Source organism: Mastomys coucha, unplaced genomic scaffold, assembly GCF_008632895.1.
Source record: "Mastomys coucha isolate ucsf_1 unplaced genomic scaffold, UCSF_Mcou_1 pScaffold23, whole genome shotgun sequence".
NCBI classification, from domain to species: domain Eukaryota; kingdom Metazoa; phylum Chordata; class Mammalia; order Rodentia; family Muridae; genus Mastomys; species Mastomys coucha.
In genome coordinates, this window is record NW_022196906.1 from 92,285,604 (window position 1) to 92,301,975 (window position 16,372).

At 46.4% G+C, this 16,372-nt stretch overlaps 1 long non-coding RNA gene across 4 annotated transcripts in view; it reads right to left on the reverse strand.

Annotated features, from left to right (window-relative positions):
- The window catches only part of LOC116073418, a 114,000-nt gene extending 98,639 nt beyond the window's left edge, over nt 1-15,361 (reverse strand). For 3 of the 4 annotated variants that reach the window (XR_004111795.1, XR_004111792.1, XR_004111793.1), the window contains exons 1-3: nt 15,179-15,361; nt 8,365-8,564; nt 5,536-5,625 (exon numbers count right to left, since the gene is read on the reverse strand). This is a non-coding gene — a long non-coding RNA (uncharacterized LOC116073418). The remainder of the gene's footprint in view (nt 1-5,535; nt 5,626-8,364; nt 8,565-15,178) is intronic. The other variant, XR_004111794.1, reaches the window with a different exon arrangement.
- Nucleotides 15,362-16,372: the final 1,011 nt, after the last annotated feature.

Consider the following 16,372-nt stretch of genomic DNA (forward strand, 5'->3'; position numbering starts at 1 on the left):
TGCTTCTCCTGTCTCAGCCTCTCTATTAGTAGTACTGTTTATTTCATGTTTTTACACTATACTATGGTTTCCAGTACAGCTTATATATTTCAAAAGTATTTATATACCCAAAAGAAACATAGATGATTAATTAGGGAGGTGGCTTGTAAGAGAACAACAAAGAGTGAGAATGAATGCTTTGCTTGATGTTTGCAACTCTTGTATGAAGTTTGAAGAAGAGTACTTTATAAGTTACTCTTTCTCTGAGATAAATGCTATTCCAAATTATCACATCTAATGAACCAAATTCTTACCCTCACCTAATGTCTGTGCCACCCTCCAAGCAGAACCATTGTTCATTGAAACAGTTGGTGAATGACTTTATGCAAAGGCCATCTTAATACCTACACCATTTCTTAAATGAATGTAACCTGCTCTCTGTGGGCTGAGAATAAAGTCACTCACTCAAGTCAAATAGCTTTGACCATAGCAGGAAGTCTATATCCAAAAATCGTGCCTACAATTCATTCCTCGGTGCAGCAGAACTGTCAACTCTCAGCTTAGCTACGATGGAGGTAAAATCCTTTGGTGATGTGAGGGTTGTTGAAGTACAGCCTTATTACAATGAAATCCAAGGTCTAAAAATTGTTCTCATTTTGGGCTTGTACCACAGTAAGAGCCAAGATTTTAAACTCTACTAAATACAAAACAAACAAACAAAACCACTTTATATATTTATGCTCATTTAAGAAAATACTAGTAGTGATATGTTATTTTGAAATATACAGTTAATATATTTGGAGTTATTTAAAATTTATATTGAGAAAAATGTATTTTCACTATTGCTGTAGATGAGCATCTACTGTTAAATTGATTGTTGCTTTATATCAAACAACTTTTATAATACTTATTTTTATTGTTATAATGTTTTATAAATTTGAAGGAATATGACAAAATATTTGGTGAGGGAAGGGGTTATTTAGCTTACATTTACAGTTGATCATGAGGGAAAGTTGGGGTAGAAACTCAAGACAGGAACCTGAAGTCAGGAACTAACGCAGAAGTTGTGGAGAACTGCTGCTTACTGGCTTGTTCAATCAGACTCTCGTACAACACAGGACCACTTGACCAAGGGCAAGCGCCACCCTGACTAAACTGGGTCCCCACATCAATCATTAACCAAGAAAATGTCCTCACAGACTTGGCAACAGGACAATCTGATGGAGGCTTTTTCCCCATTGAGATTCTGTCTTCTCAGATAACCCTCACTGTGTCAAGGTGACCCCAAACTAAACAGAATAGTTACATTTTCTCCCAGGCTGTGGCTTGTCATTTCTTGTTAAACTTGTAGTTTCATGTGTAGCCAAGAGCAAAGAGTGGAGTCTGTGAGGTCAGCCCCTTTGCCTGCCTGAGAAAGGAGTTGGTCCCCTGCCCTCTTCTCTACACCCCTAAAGGAGTTTGGAAAGGAACCCAGGCATGGAAGAAGCCAGTCATCGTCTATATAAGTGATGCTTGTGGAGTGAATGGCTACGACAAACAGGGATTAGACCAGGGACCGTTCAGAATCCATAGCCTTCTGATTACAAATTCAATTTACTTACTTATTTATTCAAATTGAATGTAAACAAGCAAAACAAAACAAAACAAAAAAATCCCAATCTACTCAGTAGCATCCAATCCTTTCTCCCACAAGGGCTGCGGTAGAAGAGTGAAAGAGGGAAGCAGATCCACAGAGGCCCTGGTTCCCTGCGGTGGAAGAGTGAAAGAGGGAGGCAGATCCACAGAGGCCCTGGTTCCCTGCGGTGGAAGAGTGAAAGAGGGAGGCAGATTCACAGAGGCCCTGGTTCCCTCATTCCTGAACAAGGGACCCAAGTGACAGACAGGGCTGAGAAAATGAGGGAAACTGAAATAACCCAAACACATGAAGTTTCTCTGAATCTATGTGCTGTTTCTTCAGCTGTTTCTGGTTATCTGAGGGCTTCATCATGAATGGATGTTGAATTTCACCAACTACCTTGTCTACACTCACCAGAGGTACTGAACACAAGCATCTCCATGACTCATTTCTATATACCTCAGAGGTGCTGAGCACAAGCCTGTGACTCACATAATGGTAAATTTTGGGGGTGGTGTCTGCTTCAAATGAATGATATTGAGGGCTGCCATCACTTTCTTGGGATGGTATAAAATAAGGGTGCTGATTTCAGGGACTGATGAAGAGCCAGCAGTAATGTAGAGATAAGAAGGATGTATCCCTTTCCAGTCCACAGTTTTCGAATATTCTTAGTATTTTGCTATTGCTATTTAAGTAGCATCATGGCCGACATGGTGCTCCTGACTTGATGGGATACAGAGCTGTTTGGGGGACCTCTGGGCCACTGGAAATAATCCCCTCCTACCCACTTGCAGTCTTTGCAATGTCTTCACTAAAAGAGTTTCTCCTTCCAAACCCTGGTAACTGTGATGCCTGACTCACCTGGATCCTACCTGGATGTTACAGAAAAGAATCTGGGTCTAGAAAGAGCCCAAGCAGACAAGCATGGGGATCATTTGGAGCTAACTAGTGGGCGCTGCCTGCATCTCTGCATGCATGGGCTTTGGTAATGGAATTCTCTTCTCCTCTTCTCCTCGTTCATTATTCCAGATCCAAACCCCAGGCCCAGGCTAAGACAAGGCTTCAACCACGTGTGGCCTATTCTCAGCAACTGAAAACCTCACACCTCCGTCTTGACACCATATTCACAGAGCCTTCTCCGATAGGCTCGAGGGAGTGCCAGTTTATTCCCTGACATCAGGGGAATCACTGTCCTACTCACATGTCCCTAACTGTTCTGCTGGTGACCCATGCTTGTTTTCTCCTTTATTTTCGTAAACAGCTCCTTGAAATCAGGAACCGAGATCTCCATTCCTGGAACGAGCCTATCCCCCTTGAACTTTCTTGGAATGTCATGGTAAGATTGATTGGCTAACTGCTGCCTCTTGGATCATTCCCATAGGCCAGCACCGTAGCTATTCACCAGCACTGTGTAGCAGAGACCTTTGACTGCCCTCCTCACCATCTCCCACTGCTTCTCTACTTTGGTTCTTTTCGGAGCCAAATTATTTTCCTAGCAGCCAGGTAGGATGCAGCTGGGCCAGGCATCACATTTACCGTCAAGCAGTTCAAAGTTAGGAGCCTGATTCTGAACCACAAACAACTCTGCCCCTAGAAAAGCATGTCCTCTGAACCAAACTTCAAGATTGACTATTTTGATGGGACTTTGCCTAGGTGTGATAACTTGTAAGGATCAGAACCAGGTTTTTGCAAAACCCTACAAGGGGCATGTAGCTAGGACACTGCATTTAGCAGTCAGTATTCTAGAGCAATCCAGCCATCAAAAAGTGCTGCCCACATACTCACCAACCATTTTCTCCTAAGTCCAGAGCAGTTGCAAAGTCAAGGGTCTTGGCACAAGGCTGCGCCCTTCCTTGCCAACATAGGTTCATGCATATTAAAAATCCGCTAATGTGGATCATCTGAAAACACACTTCACTAGATGGGACACACACAGAAACATTGCTGCTTTATCCCCTCCTCCACCTCTAGAGGAAATGCTCACCCACAAATGCTGTGAGAATTACCAGGGTGTCAAGCTGCTGTGTGATTGATTTTAGGCTTCCTGTCAGCTTCCATCCGCCAAGGTGCAATGGAAAGCCGAGACACACCTCAGTACTGTAACCTGAGGACCTGCGGTAGAGTCTAAGGCCTTATGTGCCTTGGGAGTGGCAGAAGAAAGAGCCCATTCCTTACCTAAGTCTACTCCAAGGTTTCCTAGACCTTTCTAGCGCTGTAGGGATTCAGCAACTAACACCAACAGGAGTGTGCTCTCCCAGGCTGGCAAACAGTATCAACACAAGTCCAAACCTAGGCATGGCCAATCTTTTTCAACCCCTGCCCTCTACCTCTCCTCCCTGTAGGCTTGCCAGTCAAAATGTAGTCCTGGGACAGGGACAGAAGATGGGGGAATCAGTTCTTCTGGCCCTTTGCTGACAACACAGCATAACCACAGTAGAGCCTGGAGTCTCTTCTAGGGAGCACCACCCACCCAGACTCCAAATTCCCTTGGGAAAACATATCTCACTGTCCAAAAGAAGGGAAAAAGAAGGTTAAACCTCAGAGCCAGTGTGCACAGCAAAATATTCAGAACATCAAGGAAGCAATAGTCATCCAAACTCTTTCTCAGCCAGGCGAGTTTCAGTTCTATACCAACTGTCTCTAGGTATGGAAGACAATGCAGGTGAGTGCTATCAGCCTCTGGTTTTTCCAGCCCTCCATGCTTATGTGTGTGCCTCAGCTTGAGCAGCCAGGACTCAGGACCCAGTTCTCTGGGTCTGGGGTTTGGTTTGGACAAGGGATGGGTTTGGGGGCTGAGATAATATCTCATATGTCCGAGGATGGCCTCAAATACGCTGCATAGCAGAGGGTGACCTTGGTTGTCTGATCCTCCTGCCTCCACCTCCCCACGGGTAAGAGCTCACTCATGCACCACTGCACACAGTTTGTGAAGTGTGATTAAACCCAAGGCCTCATGCATACCGAGCAAGCCCTTTAACAACTGAGCTATATCCACAGTCCTGGGCCTGGTTTTGATGCTGAAATAAACAGATTCTCATGTGAACCCTGGCACATGGAGATCACCTTCTTCCTCACAAAAGACCTCTCATTACTCAACCTCTCCTGCACCCTAATACTTAATGAGGTCTCATGATGTTATCAAAGCCCATGAACATGAATGCTGGACACGAGATAGGCTGACTTATAGAACCATGTGGGATTCACGCAGCCTCCGTCAAACTGCTTTAGATATAACCTAGAATCCTTCATTCTAGTTGGCATTGGCTTTCTCTTCAGCTCTGCAACATGTTCAGAGAAGTTTCTCATCACACTCATTTTTATTCATCAGCATCAAAGCATCTCGGGTCAGGCCTACCCAACCTCAAGGATGACCTGCAATTCTGGAGCAGTGTCTTGCAACCATCCATCATGTGGCTACATGCCACAAAGAGCAAGATGATCTTGTAGCCCTCATTCCTGGGTGAGGCTATGGACCAGAAACAGACTCGGACCCCCTCAGAGCTCTCTGCCCACTCTATGTTCTGTCAGTAAGTGCCTCCCAGTGGCCCAGGAGCTATGATAGCACACTGGTGCTTTTGATGCCAATGGCTGCTCAATTTCACTTTCTGTCTGCTTTCCTGAACAAGACACTAAAGGAAGGCTGAATGGTGTGACCTCTGGGGCTATTGGTCATCTAAGACTATGCATGGTGAGGGGCAGGATGTGTATGTGAGAGGGCTGCCCGTGATTGCTCAGGGATTGAGTGCAACTGAGGATATTCCTGTGTTCCAGGAACAGAGGCCAGGTCGAGATGGATCAAGACAGCTGTTTGTCCCCAGGAAAGGGCTCCCTGAGGCTGTGAGAATGAACATCATGTGGCTTTCCCCTAGAAGCGATAATCTGGTGAGGGTTCTATGAAGTAGCAGATACCTTCTCAGCCTTTCCTGAAGTCTGCCTCTCACCTTGGGGTGGCATGGGGCCCTGTCCCCGGGTGCTTTGTCAACTCCTCTCTTTATACTTGTTGTAGTTTGATGGCAGATGGGACGTTCAAGCTGCAGGAGAAAACCAACCAACCATGTGATATCTCAGGTAAGTGGCCATTGGCCACTTCCCTGATTAGGCATGAGGGAGCAGGTGGGAGGCTTAGAAGTGCCCATCCATGGAGCTAGCAAGGCATGTTAAAAAAATAAGCTTGTGTGTGTGTGTGTGTGTGTGTGTGTATGTGTGCGCATGTATGTGTCTTTCATTCATGGATCCAATGATTCCCTGGGCAGGTGGCTAGAAGCATGGCCCTCCCAAGAGCATAAAGCAGGGTAGATAAAACTACACGCAACAGTCCTGCTGTGAACTGTAGAATCCCTGGAATGAGTGAGTACTCCAGCACCACAATGATTTTGGGACCATTGGAGCTTGAGCACTGGTCCTAGTGAACTCTGGGGCTTCTGGTACTAAAATCCCCATTCTCTGATAAATTCTGGGACCACTGAAATCGGAATTCCAGTCCCATGGTGAACCCTGAAACCCAGGCACCACAAGGACTGTGAGATTGCTCGAGCCTTGGTTCTTTCTTTCTTTAAACCCTGTCTTCCATGATTGTGGGTTAAAATCGGTGGTCTGTGTCTAGCCCAGGACTCGGGCCACTGGGTGAGGTGGGACGTGCTAAGTTTGACTGTACGCACCCCATGCCACGCCACTGCTGGGCAGATGTTGGGTTGTGAGAAGCCACAGGACCCTGCTCCAGGACTGGGGAGGCGCAGTCTGAGGTCCCTGGGGAACTGTGGGAGTTCGGCTAGGTCTAAAGCTAGATTAGGCCGTTGCTAAGTTTTCTCCCTCAGCAGCCTTCATCACACCTACACCACACCTCCTGCCACTATAAAAATACTCCCAGCAGAGTGAGAATTTCCAGAATGGTTCCAACTTGATTTCTCCGTAACCAAAGCGTGTGGTGTCTTCAGCAACACAGTCTTACTACCTACTTCTTTAGACAGTCAAGAGTGACAAAAAGGGCCAGTATTCTTATGGGGACCATAGGACTTCTCGGCCAACAATTCAGAGGGAGGTATCCTACTCCTGTTAGTAAAGATTTGGTTATAAGTCTATGGTTTCTGGAAACAGTATTGGCCCTTGAAAGGTAACTCCATTCCAAGCCATTTTACTATTATTTAATTTTTAGGTTGTTTTATTGTAGTTTATAAATTCATTTATAAAACTTCCATATAGCTTTTTAATGAATCCTTAATTTTTTGTTAACTCTCCCCTGACTTTTTTATTTCCCCATCCCAATACCATTTAAACCTTTTCATGCCTAGTATACCCCACCTCATCATATCCTGTGTTTTAGTAGCCCCTCCCTCCTGTCAGGATTCCTTTCCTGACCTCCTGGCCTATATAGACACCCTAATTTAAATACAGAAATCTATACATTTGAGAGATTTTGATATGAGAGAAAATACACATCATTTGTCTTTCCGGGTCTGGTTTAACTCACTCAGTAAAATTTTTTCCAGATCTATCATTTTCTTCAAATTACATGATTTCACTTTTTATAGCTGGCTGAAATTCCACTGTGTATATGTACCACATTTTCATTATCCACTCATCTGCTGACAGGACTTCAGGCCGGTTCCATTTCCTAGCCACCCTGACTGGAGCTGCACTGACCATGGCTGCGCAGGTGCCTCTCCCAGAGTGTGGATCCTTTTTCGTATACTCAGGATGGTTATAGCTGCATCTTATGCTATCTTATTTTTGGTGTTTTTGAGGAACTCCCACACTGACTCACATAGTGGCAGGCTGTCACTCTGTGTCTCAGAGGGCGGTAGCTGGGCACTGTCTTGAGAACCCATTGCTCTGGAAACTATACTGAGGCCCTGAGAATCCAAACACTCCCAAGGCATGGAAGCTTAGGCAATGTGCCACCACCCCTGGGTTGGGAAATGGAGGCAGCTGTGGAGATGAGGAGAGGTGGATGCAGACAAGACTGTGTATAAGTGAAGGGCACGACCGCTCCATGGTGTGGTTAAAAGGAAGGTTTTTATTATAGATATGTGAGGGGGGAAAACCAATCAGAGGCGTCGAAGAATCCATTAAAGAAGAACAGAGAGAGAAAGAAGTAGACTGAACATGGAGAGCAGGCTGGACTTGCCAGGGCTGTCTGTGGGAGTGGGGAGAATGGCAGGGCATCAGAGAATAGAAAGAACACAGTGAGAAGAGCAGGAGCAGAGGCTGAGCGAGAACGAGAGAGGGGGGAGGAGGTGGGGATAGCGCCAGAATAGCAAAGTTATTAAGGAGAAATGAGTAACTGGAAGGAAACCCATGACTGACACTGAAGGAACCTGGAGCCCAGCATGTGCTCTGATATACTGAAAGCTGGCACCTGGGCCTTATGTCCCTTCTGCCAGAGGTAAGGGAAATGACATTTGGTATATGGGGACCAGCTTCACACGTTCCTGAGGAACGCTGGCTTTTATCTAACTACCAGAAATCCTCGTATAGTCGAGGGTGAGCTCACTCATTTCTGGAGTTTTGGACTGCCTTTTGGAGTTTGGGGAATGAGTTTCCTTTGGACCTGACAGACTGGACATGCTCAATCTCATCTGACCTCAGGGCTAAGCATGGTTGAGCCTCATTAGCGCTTACATGAGAGAGATTTTTTTCACATCACTAAGCAGTTTCTAAAATTGGATTTGTTGTGATTAACACAGCAGATTGGCTACTTAACAGCCATTTGGTTTTGTGACCTCTTACTCCCTCGATTTCCTTATTAAAGAAGCTACAAGGCACATTCTTACCTTCCCAGATCCCTTTGTAGCTAGGAAGTCATGTGATACATTGTAGCCAATAGATGAAGCCAACAGATGAGTCACTGGGTGAACGCTTCCAGGAAAAGTTATAAAAAGTAGTGGATTCTATTCATGCCGTTTTGGGGATTCTGCTTTCTTCCTTTTGCATGGTGACATCATGGCTGGAGGAGCAGCAGCCATCTTGAGAGCTAAAGGAAGAGAGCAGAAAGTAAATGGAAATAAGTTCTCGATGGTGTCTGAGGCGCTACATCAGACTTGAACTGCCTACTCTGGACTTCCGTTACTGATAATAAACTCTGTGTTAAAACTGCTATTCTCACAGTCCCTCACTGAAGGCATGCTAAGTATATATATATATATATATATATATATATATATATATATATATATTACAACATATTGTATATTTCTACACTAAACATATATATATATATATATATATATATATATATATACATCACAACATATTGTATATTTCCACTGACTTTTTATGTATTTCTCCAATTATTTTGTATTAGTCAAAGTGACGGTGGGATTATGGGAGGGTTATAGGAAAGGATGATGGGGATATTGTTGATTTGATTTTTTAGCTCTTGATATGTCTGTCATTTACAGCATGTAGGTAGCAGCCAGAGATGTGTTAGAATAGCTTTACAAGCCACTTCAGGATCTAAGTCTGCCATTGCCCATAAAGAGTAACCACGTCCAAGATGACCCCACATGGAAAGATGTGTGCGAACTGAGCTTTGCAGAAAATCTGAGGAGGGAAAGCAGCAGATGAAAGAGAAGGGCATGAGGGTGCTCCTGTCTATGTAGCTTCGGCCAGGGGCTCCTTGTTCACAGGGCTACAAAGTCTAGCCTAAGCTCTCTCAACTACCACACAACCAGCATTTGGGATGTATACATCTTTACAATAGGAGATATCCTGCACATAGTAGGATGCTTAGCAGTAGCCCAGGGGCCTAACCAGTGGACCACAGTAGGATCTTCTGCTCCCAGATTATAATTAAAATGTCTCCAGATGTTGCCACATGTTCCCTAGGGGGAAGTAACATGACCAGCTCCAGTCCAGAAGCCATTGGAATAAGAAATGGCACAATTCCAAAGGTCTGAAGAGGCTGGTTAGTCACATGACCCAGAATGGGACACTGATGACTTCCTTCCCACACAGGCTGGTACCAATGAAAGATGGCACATCCACTGACGCCCCTGACAACTGAGACAAAGAGGCCCTTGAGGCACTGAGCATACCTGCAAAGTAAGGCTGTCCACAAGTTGTCAAAAGCTGGACACACTGGAGAGCTCACAAAAATACCAGGACACCCCAAAGTTACAGATGGGATTCCTTCTGGCTTTTAGGTGTTGTGGATCTTCCGATACCTCAAATGTGTTGCCAACAGGTCTTACATCTGTAAATATGTGAAGAGCCACAACTGCAGCTTGGGCTCTGCAAGCCCCTCTGTAACAAGGGCATTTTTCTTAAATGGAGGAAGTCAGTGAACATTCACAGCCCCACAGCAGGCAGCAAGCTGGATGCCGATATAAGGAATACATCCGATAAGATCTTCGCCTCCCAGGGCCTAGGGCAGTTGAGGAAGTCAGACTATTAAGCAAGAGACTACAAGACCAGCGTGGATTATCTGGGCTTTGGTTTACTCCTCTGTCACATGGCAAGAACAGTCCTTAGTCACCAAACTTCCGGGCTTGCAGGGGGATCATGAATAATGTGTGTGGGACAGCATGCCCTGAGGGAAGTCACCAAGACAGAGACGAGGCAGAAAATAGAAAGACTAGCTGAACTTGGCTAGCACAAATAAAATGTAGAGTCCTTTCTATCCATGAAGCAAATTCATAGTGAACCATGACCCACTGCTGATTTCTGGTCATGGCCAGATACATTTTCTGGTCATCGGAATCTCTGTGCAAACTCAGAAAAGGACCACAAGCAACACTGGCAGCATGAATAACTGAGACAGAAAGCCCACATTTTCTTTCTCCCTCTATGGCATTAACCTGCTGTCCCCTTCTGACCACAGTAGAGGTGTCTATTGCCCTATATGAAATAAACAACAAACCGCCATGGTCAGAATCTTTGCACCATGGAAATGGGCAGAAACAACATCCTGTTGTTAAGCATTTACCAGGGCATCCTTTACACAGCTCTTCCTCCCACAATCCACTGCTGAAATCTTACGTCAGCTTAGCCCTCAGCCATAGTAAGCTAAGAAATATAGTCTTCCTGGTATATAGCCAAGTGCCAAAAATATTGCTATGGAATGAGGGTAGAGTAGACTCTAGATGACAAGGAGGTCAGGTGGAGCAGACTTGCTGAGAGGATTATAGCCGGGGTCCCAGCAGAATAGGAGGAGATATTTAAGGAGAGAGAGAGAATTCTTTAAGGCTTCCCAGGTGGTAGAGGCTGGCCTCAGACATGGTGGTGGCTTTAAAGACCATTTCCATGCAGAACTTCTGGGCTGCAGTACAAATGGCTCCAGGCAGATTCTCATGTGCTTGGCCCAACCTCATGCACAGGAAGAACTCTCCAATCTTAAAGGTGCAGAACACAGTGACATGCTTCCTCAGTAGGGCCATATGATATTTCAGGCAAGCCTTCTAGCCCTTCTCGGCAGCCTGAGGTGAGAGCGGACGCATTTTACCTCTGTGTTCCAGGATCTTTTTCTAAAAATCCTTCCTTCTCTAATTGCCTCCAGAAACGAGGATTATCAAAGTCACTGACGCAGACTTACTAGGATTCCCTCTGAGGAAGCACACACCTTGGACTACCTCACTTCTCACTTAGGTATCCAATCTCCATTTTATCTTGGCAGTTCTGTTAAAATCTCTAATCTATTGTCCTGTTCCTCTGCTCCTTCTAACAACTGGACAAGAGCTAGTTCCGGTGAATAGTTGAGAACGTATGATCCAGACCCTGGATGCAACTAGTAACACTGAATGGTAATAAATTACCACCTGATCTCAGAGCCCCTGCTTCTCTACCGAAAGCCCGGGGCCTTAGACTTTTCACTAACTCCACCACAGCTCCCAAATGGGGATTTCACATGCTCAGCAGGGCATGGCTGAGTACATATGCACCCTTCTAGAACATGTTCTGGGTGCCTAAACTGTATTTTATGAAACTCTGTAGGGAATGGATATCTTCCACGACACTGTCCTCCAAAGGAGTCATCGGTATGTACAGCTCTATGCCTGTGAGATGGCCAAGGACATTTGTCTGCAGAGCCTGGACAGCAGCTGAAGTGTCCACATTCCTGCATGCTGCACCCTTATGGAGCAGTGTGAGAGAACAGGGTGGCCTGTGTATTGAGAGTTATGCTATGCTGCCATACTACAGTGGACAGTTCTGAGAATTCTGACTTTAAGCTCTCCCTTCTAGGTGATCGCAAAAGTGCTTTTGTCAAGGTAGGAGGAAGAAATACACTTTACATTGTGATTGTGTATGTGTGTGTGTGTGTGTGTGTGTGTGTGAGTGTGTGTGTGAGAGACACACACAGAGAGAGAGAGAGAGAGAGAGAGACAGAGACAGAGACAGAGACAGAGACAGAGACAGAGGGAGAGAAAGAGAGATGGACAGACAGATGGACAGCAGATGAGGGAGAGGGGAAGGGAGAGAGAGAAAGAGAAAGCAAAAGAAAGAGATGGAGGAGGAATAGGGAAGGAGGGAGAGGCAGATGGAGGGACAGACAGACAGATGGACAAACAGGGAAGAGGGAAAGGGAGAGAAGGAGGGAAGTAGAGAATGGGAGAAAGCGAGAGAGGGAGAGAGAGAAGAGGATAGAGAGAGGAAAAGGGAGGATGTATATGTACATGTTTTGAAGGCCCTCATTTGTATCTTGTCCTAGAATTCCAAATGCTGGGATCAGCATATCCCTGAGAGCTGTTTTCTTTTGGTCCATGCAGTGCAGAATGCAACATGGCATTTGTGAAGTATGGCATCTCTAAGGAACTCAGCACTCTGCTTGTGGAAGGCAGGGCTCGGCACTCAATTACACAGAGAGTGGCCTTCTTCTGCACTAAAACCAGCTTCCTTTTGCATCTGCAAGATATTTGCAAAGCAGGAAACAGGTGGGTCCTTGGAGGTGGGGGCTGGCAGACTTGGCCATAGCTTGACAGAGATGGTAATAAAGCCAGCAGGGTCGTTTGGAAAAGAACAGACACCGAGGAGAGTAGGCAGGGTGGAGCTAAAGATTTACTCTTTAACATGTGCCCTCAATTGCAGAGGATTACTCACTTTGGCATCTAACTCACAAGGATATTCTAAGTGTGAGCCTCCGATATCATCTATCGCAATGGTTTCCAGGCCTTTTCCTTATCAGCAAAATCAAAAAGATTTATCAAAATGAAAACTTATGTGAAATCCCAACAGGGAAGCAGCCAAGAGAGAAACCCAGTTCCTCAGCCCATTTAAACCCTTGCTGAGAGGTGGAAAATACTTCACTATTTACAGATATCCCTAAGGTTCCTCCTCAGAAGTCTGGGGCCTCCAGAGCAGGGATTAAAATCCCTAACTCAGCAGTGGCAGGTGGCATGGTTGGGGCCTGGGCAGCAGCCATCCTCCTTCTATGGAACCGGTCCTTCCCTCTACATCCCCTTGCTGCATTTGGACAAAGCACAAATTCCACTCCCAACCCAGAGAGGTCACAGGACCTGGACCACAGGCATTCCTTCTCTGGTCACAGGGATAGGTTCAGTGGCAGATGGTGCCTAACAGAGCCAATCAGAGCTTCTCTCACATCTGCAGGAGGGCAGTGCTCTCTATTTTTTTAAGGCTTCTAAGAAAGAAGGAACCTGAGATGGAGCTGGAGTTCTGATCACAGAGGGAAGGCGCAGCTAGGTCCATCCTCTCTGAAGTCAGACAGTCAGAGCTCACACAATACAATTCCCTTCTCTCCATAGCCAGTTTAGACTCCAGTCTTCTGTCAGTGGGATGATCCTGGCTGGTCCCAACCTAGGTGTTTCATGTGAGAAAATGCCAAAGCCCAGACAGAGAACAAGCACTGTTCACGGCCTCTGGGACTCTGGGAAAGACTCAACACCACATAAAGGAGCAGGCTTGCCTTCTCCAGCTTTTCTCGGTCCCCCTTTCTCTGTTAAAACTGTAACTCTATAACTATAGTGTGTGGATGATAAGTCTAGGTAAGCTGGGGAGGAGAAAGCTGGAAAGCAGGCAGAGGGTGGAAGACTTCGGTGTCCTCTGAGAGCCTGGGAAGGTCACTTTTTAATCAGCCTCTAATGTTCCGAAAAGTAACTTCCATTGATTAAAAATGGCCCCTTTCAGACTTTACGTTTTAAAATTCATTACTTCCTGGCCGTGGTGACATCCTGAGCCCCTGACACCATCATGAGAAGATGGCAGTCAACCATCAGGAAGCCCGAGTGTGGTCGAGTGCATACTACAATGGGCACAGAAGTCCTGGTGGGAAGAAAGAGGGTCTGTGAGTGAATGCCCAGTCGTTGTGTTGCAGATGAGCCTGAAGACACAAGAAATGAGGTAGTCCTGGCTGGACTCTATTCCAGTCACATCCTCCTTGGCTCATATGGGGCAAATATTTAACCTGATGTTTCACTTCCTTCCTTATGAACCTAAAGCACAAATATCAGCTTTGTCATGAGGAGGAGATAACCTTGTGAAGACCCAAGTGTATAATAAGTGAGTTCCCTCACGTTGCACAAAAGGGAAAACAATAACCATCTTTTGGATCCTTTCTACAGTTCTGGTTCTTCTAAACAGAAGATGAGCTTGGGAGAAAGATCTACTTCCTTAGGCAGACTGTATCCACCAGCCAAGCTCATGGAGGCAGCCAGCCTCAGCTGGATTCAAGAGTACCTAGTCTAGATGAGAGCTCACGGCTGGGACTAGAGATCATTCTCACTCTGCTACATGACACGCATGAGATAGCATGCTTTCCCCCAACCCCATGGGTAGCAGGATTTCCAACTACAGATGGGAGTTCTGGGTCCAGCAGCATAGGTGGATGCTGTACAAGGGTCCCAGGCCATAGATAAGGAGGTCTCATAATGGAGATGCTTGAGAAGCTGGGCTCAGACAGATGAAAAGACGTACTGCTATCCAGCAAATAATCACAAGATGGGGCTACAAAACCTATCTCTTCTTACCCAAGAGCCTTTTCCTGGACACCATAAATAGAGTACCATGTGGAAGGGACTGTTGTAGATAGGGTTGTTGGAATCAGAAGTGGCCCGAGGCTAGATCATGGCAAAGGAAAAAACAACGGAGCAAAAGTAGACCATTCATCAACCCTTTCCTGGCTCCTTCATCTTAGAGCCCAGTGCTGGAGATAAAGATAGAAAAAGTCTCCCGAGCTAGGGTCTTAAGACTCTCATATGTTACTCTTCAAGGGAATTTGCATCTAAAAAGCAGAGCCAAGCATCCTCCTCCAGTAGAGGCCAGATGGCCACAAAGGAGGGGTTCCAGGCAGTGGCAGCCAAGAGTACTGCGGTTTCTACCTAGGAACCAGTCTGGAGCTAAGCAGTCCTTCAGGAGGGGTGAGGAAGCCAGCGCTGTGGTGGAGACAAGGCCGAGCCAGGAGTGGAAGGATTGTAGCATGTTCAAAGATATGTCACTGGAATAATGGAGTGCCCTAGCCTCAGGCCAGGCTGACCTCCCAAAGTATGTGTTTGGGAGTTTTGCAGCTGGAGAGTGAGTGCTTGAAGAGAGCCAGGCCCACCCGGATGCAGGCGGCCTGCAGGCCTTCCCACCCCCACCTCTGGACCCAGCCACGAGCAGAGGTCTGCTAGACAAACATCTTGAGGAGGGGAGTACCTGGTCAGGGCTGGACCTGCAACACACTAGACCACCAGTCAGGAAACCCCCATGGGAAACCATAGCTCCTGTAAGGCTGGCCACGATCAGGATGCAGAAAGTGAGTGGACCATCTTCTTGGAGAGCAGAGAGGGCATGGGAAATAGGAAAGAACTGCCACTCAGAGGGTCCGCCTTCTAGAGGAGGGGCTACAGTAACTGCCACTCCAAGTGCCCTTCTAGAGGAAGGCACTTCCTCTAGTTACCAGTGTAACTAGTAACTGGTAACTGGTAACCCAAGCCCAAGGTCCCAGTTCCGGAGCCTGTCCTCACTATTTCTCTACAAGATGACTTCCTGTGAAGCTTTCAAGCACTCTGCAGAGTGGAAGGAGATGGCTACCCTGGAAGATACTTTAGATAGGCAGTACAAGAAGCAATGGAGGTCTCTGGCCTGGTTGACTTCCACATGATATAGAAGAACTTGGTGAACTCAGGGATCAAAGGCATTTCCCAAACTCAGAGGAGCTGAAGTGGGGCCATGGAGGACACGTCGCAGAGAGCACCATGTTTCCCTCCTAGTCGGCAGCACTGGTGCCGGAGACCCCAACAACCTTACATGCTTCTCTCTGCCCCCAAAACCAGCCTGGCTGTCACTAATAGCACACCCAGAAAACAGGGAGGAGCTTAGCTTCAGAGCCATTGGAGCTCAGAGAGAGGGAATGAGGGAAGATGGGCCTCAGACCAAAGATGGTGGGTCTGAGTTTTAGGCTGCCTTAGGTCCTTTCATTGGGTCTTGCCGGGGTATCCACAAGTCACCCATAAAAAGACAAAGGCCACAGTGCTCCATCTTTGGTGAGAGATAAGAGGGTTCCCCTGTCTGAATGTGTGCCCCAAGCCTCATCTAGGGTGGCACACCTCAGCTAACAAGCATGAAGGACATAGTTCTCGCTCAGATCCTCTTGCAGTCTCACAGTCACCTCACCCTCATCTCTGCCCACCCACAGCTCCTCCTGTTCTTTCTGCCCCACTGGCCAAGATCTCAGACTGTCCATTGCCCCACAGTACACACAAATACAACCTTCACACAGGCCAAAGACCAGCAGACATTCTCAGGGCCACATATACATCCTCATGTGCATTCACAGACCTGTGTCTTGCTCAAGCACACTCATTTCACACACACACACACACACACACACACACACACACTGAAGTA